General features: G+C 38.5%; 1 non-coding gene across 1 annotated transcript; it reads right to left on the bottom strand.

The window, feature by feature from the left end:
- Positions 1-901: 901 nt before the first annotated feature.
- On the bottom strand, positions 902-1,092 carry LOC115834609. The gene has a single exon (XR_004029541.1). It is a non-coding gene; the product is annotated as a U2 spliceosomal RNA (small nuclear RNA).
- Between the last annotated feature and the right edge of the window lie 3,800 nt (positions 1,093-4,892).

A 4,892-nucleotide genomic window follows, 5' to 3' on the forward strand; every position in this document is an offset into this window, starting at 1 on the left:
CTTCTACCCCTCATATCCTTTTCTTCAGTGGATCCTCATAGAGAAAAGAGAAACCCTCAGATAGAAACTTTCTCAATATGCCAGCACCAAATTTGCACACTGCTATGCAATATTACCTTTCTGCCTTTCCTCCCGTTTTAATGGAAAAGGTTTGCCTCCTCCTCTCTGAGGCTACTCCCCCAATCTCTGCACTGGGTTTGAGAATTATCCTCCCTTTTTTTGAGTGTCATTGATTTCTAAGCAAATGCACTCTTGTGATCTTCCTCTTAATTCTCAGGCTACTTCAGTATTTTTTGTTGACTGCTGCTTTTCTATCCATTCACAGAAAGGTTATTTTACATCAGGGCTCCATATTCTACCCCATTGTCCACAAGTAATCTTTTTTTTTTTTTTCACACTAATTCTGTAATTTTCTAAGGCTATCTATTCGTTTTATTTACCTGAAGTTATTTGCATGATAGTAAAAATTGCATACAATAATAAGAGTGAAGCTGGATGGGCTAGGTGGTTCACACCTGTAATCATAGCACTTTGGGGGGCTGAGGCAGCTAGATTGCTGAGCCCAGGAGTTAGAGACCAGTCTGGGCAACATAGAAAACCCTGTCTCTACAAAAAAATACAAAAATTAGCCAGGCATACTGGTGTGTACCTGTGGGCTCAGCTACTTGGGGGCCTGAAGTGGAAGAATTGCTTGAGCCTGGGAGTTCAAGGTTGCAGTGAGCTGTGATCATGCCACTGCACTCCAGCCTGGGCAACACAGCAAGACCCTATCTCCAAAAAAAAAAAAAGTATGAATTACTTGGGTAACATGTAAAACTTTTTATAAGAAACTATGTAAACTAAGTAATCTTTATCTCCTCTCACAGCTTCTGTATTATCTATCTGTTTGTGTGTGTGTGTGTGGTGGTACTGCAATACCAGGAGGTACTGCAATACCAGGTAGATGTATGGGATGGATGGAGCAAGCTTATATTCCATCTCCCTGCTCAAAAATACATTTAATATATTGTCCTTGAATAGAGGACATATCAGATTTTAAGCTGTTAAGAACAGATACCACATTTGATCTTAGCTAAAAGACCAAGAAGAGATTATTTATATTGTGAAACCTCTCAATTAAAAATTTCTAATTCAAATCTTTCTTGTGATCTCTAGTCATATAAACCTAAGAGAATGATTTATACATCCAGTTTGCTGGCTCACAAGGAATCTCAACTTCAACTTATCCAAACCTGCATTTATTAATTTCTCTTCCCAATCCCCACTAAATTATCTGCTCCTTACCCTATGTTTTTTTGTATTTAATATCTGACTTGCTTAAGTCAGCAAAATGGAATATCTTTCTTTACTACTTCTACTTTTCTCCAGCCTCCATCATGTTAACTTGAGAGTGTGTGTGTGTGTGTGCACATGTTTGTCAAGGTGGGTATCTAACCTGATCACTCAGGTCATGTCCCTTCACTCAATTTGGTAGCTGAAACCGAATGTCTTCAAACAAGTTCTCTGTGACCTGATACTGCCTTCAGGGAGGAGCAACTTGATTAAATTGAGATGAGTCTTTAAAAACAACAAAACTTTTCTTACCCTTTTAGAACAACTCAGTTATTCAAGAGAATGAGTTTGGAATTGATCTTGTTGAAATAAGCCAAATATTTCCTCTTCGCATCTAAGTTGGAGTTCGGAAAAAGTAATAGACCTGCATGCTTCACATTTCTTCCTAAGCCTCTGAACATTGCTGCAGAAATTTAAAACAATTCTTAAATTTCTTAAGCCCGTGGAAGAGGCAGTGCCACTGCCTTGGTTCCTGTCGCTTCCTCAATTCCAGATACATTTGATGTCTCTCTACCTTTTTACTTTTCACTTCAATTTGTAAGTTCCAGTTTAGGTGTCTGTTTTCTTCTGCTAGTTTGGCTAGTTTGTGATCTTCTTTGGTTAGAACTGTAATTATCCATCTTTGTATTTCTAGTTAGTAACTTGTTTCAGTGCCCGGAGCTCATAAGGGAGTAAATAACTGAACAATTGAATGACTCCCCCTAATATTCAGCCACCCTGAACTCCACCTCCTCCCTGCCTTTTGGAAGACTGCCTGTGTATCTCATCTCTAGGTCCCAAGTATATTTAGTTTAAATTATCTGGATGCTTGCTAAGAGTAGGATTGCCTGTTACACAGATTCTACTATCTCTCAGCTCAGTTTTGCTAACATGTACATTTTGGACTTCCAGACTCTCAAACTGAGTGCCCATGACCTGTGGAACTATGTGTGTGATTACAAGAACATAAATGTCCTGTGTTATGTCGGTTTGGGCCACTTTTTAGTTCTTTGAGACAAAATATTTATATTAAAACAGGAAAATATGCAGCTAAAGCAAAATTTGGGGTAATTTTAAAAGCAAAGTATAAGATTTCAATGCATGAAACTTAAAAAGTATTTTACAGTGGGATGGGACAGTCTCTGCTAAATCCTCATATCCCTGAGGATATACCTTTCCTTCTTCTGTTTTGGGATACTGAACTTCAGATGTTAAGTCTGAAAGCACTGTAGGTAGGTGGTGTGTGTGTGTGTGTGTGTGTGTGTGTGTGTGTGTGTGTGTATGTAGAAGGAAGGTTTTCCATGAAGATTCTACAGAAAGGATTTTTGAGTTTTGGCCTAAAAAAGTAACATTAAGGAAATCATAAAACCTCTTCAGAGTTTAGCACACCAGGGATGGCACTAAATGGCTGTCCAGTATCAAGATATAACTGTTTTAATAAAGGAAGATGAAATATCTTAAATCATCCTTCCCAGCAGCCATTATGAAGCCAAATGCCTCACTGCCCTACTTATTAGTTGCTTGTAATGGGAATACGGGAGTAATCTGTCCCACATGAAGCTAGAAATCTCTCTTGGTATGTCTAGATTTAAGACAATAGGATTTGAATATTGTCGTATTAATATATAAGTAAAACCAACAGAGCATCACAAAGTTAGCATTAGTAATCTTGTTTAAAGAATGTCCCTGAGGATTTAAAAATCCCTTTAGAGAAATCATAAGGCATGCTTCTATGTTTTTCTGTCATGGGTAACCACAACAGAGATTGCATGTGTTCCATAATTTTTACCCAAAGAAACAGATGGAGACCTGAATTTTGAGGGTTTTGTTTTTAAATGAATCCCTACTTCGCAAATGAGTTAGATTCACATATATTAAAAAATAATCATTTTTCTTCCATATAAGACTAACTAAGCATGAATTTAGCTGCCTTTTCAATTTTTGCACAGAAGTATTTTAGGTTCATTCAGTTTTGTTTATTTATTTTTCTAAGGAAGAAGTGTGTGAGGATTTAGTAGAATCCAGAGAACAATGACTAGCTGAATACTGAAAACGTCCTCCTTCAACTTGGTTCTTGGTTTTCAGTATTCATTAAATAAGGAGGCCATGCACTATCTCCAGTCTTTCTATCTTAAATAAGCTGTGATAGTATTGTAATAAACAAGGCTCTAGATGGAGGTTTTCCAAATGCTGGTCAGATGAACAGGTGATACCTCTTGTGTTTAGATTTGTTCAGTAAAGTTTACATTGTATGTGTGTGTTAGAGTATGTATGTGTGAGTGTGAGTGTATGTGTGTGTGTGTATAACATATATTTATTTATTTTCATTTTTATTATTATCTTTTTCTTTTTTTGAGACAGAGTCTCACTCTTTCACCCAGGCCAGAGTGCAGTGGCACCATCTCGGCTCACTGCAAGCTCCACTCCGGGGTTCACGCCATTCTCCTGCCTCAGCCTCCCAAGTAGCTGGGACTATAGGCGCCCACCATGGCACCCAGCTAATTTTTTGTATTTTTAGTAGAGACGGGGTTTCACCGTGTTAGCCAGGATGGTCTCGATTTCCTGACCTCGTGATCTGCCCGCCTCGGGCCTCCCAAAGTGCTGGGATTACAGGCGTGTTATCTTTTAAATAAAGACAAGGTCTCACTCTGTTGTCCAGGCTGGTCTTAAACTTCTGAGCCCAAGTGATCCTCCCGCCTCAGCCTCCTAAAGTGTTGAGATTACAGGTATAAGCCACCACTACTGGCCTATTTATTTATTTAGAGACAGGATCTTGCCCAGATTCTACCTCACCGCAGCCTCTACCTCCTTGGCTCAAGTGATCCTCCCACCTCAGCCTCCCGAATAACTGAGACTACAGACAATGCACAATCACACCCAGGCAATTTTTAAATTATTATTATTATTTGTAGATTGGGGGTGGGGGGTCTCATTATATTGCCCGGGCTGGTCTCAAACTCCTGGGCTCGAGAAATCCTACGGCCATGGGTCCCAAAGTGCTGGGATTACAGACATGAGCCACCATGCCTGGCCATCATGTATTTATATAAATTTATCCAATGAAAATATATCGACATAAGAAGGTTCAGGCAAAGCTCTTTAGTTTTTGATAGTTTCTCTTTCTGAAGATATTATTTAAAGAGTGGAAAAGGTAGGAGATAAAATGTGAAACAAATATGGTTCTTAGATCTTAAATATCTTCACCAAAACAGAGCAAAAGTGTTAGAAAAATCTTTTTGCTCATTGTTGGCTAACACAAGTTAGGATTTACTTGAAATAAGTCTTGTGTTCTTATTTTGTTGTGTCTAGACAACCAAATTCTTTACTGTAATTCAAAGAATGTACAGCCAGTGTTGATGACATAATAAAAGGGGAAAAGAAATGTAATAAATTTCCAAATTATCCTTCTTAAACTCACTGAAAAAGAGTCTAAGGATAATTTTTATTAAATGTACATTCACTTCTTTGGAAATATGTCAAGACTATTTAAAAACACACACAAGGCCGGGTGTGGTGGCTCATGCCTGTAATCCTAGCACTTTGGAAGGCTGAGGTGGGTGGAAGGATCACTTGAGGCCAGG

Source organism: Nomascus leucogenys, chromosome 3, assembly GCF_006542625.1.
Source record: "Nomascus leucogenys isolate Asia chromosome 3, Asia_NLE_v1, whole genome shotgun sequence".
Taxonomy (NCBI): domain Eukaryota; kingdom Metazoa; phylum Chordata; class Mammalia; order Primates; family Hylobatidae; genus Nomascus; species Nomascus leucogenys.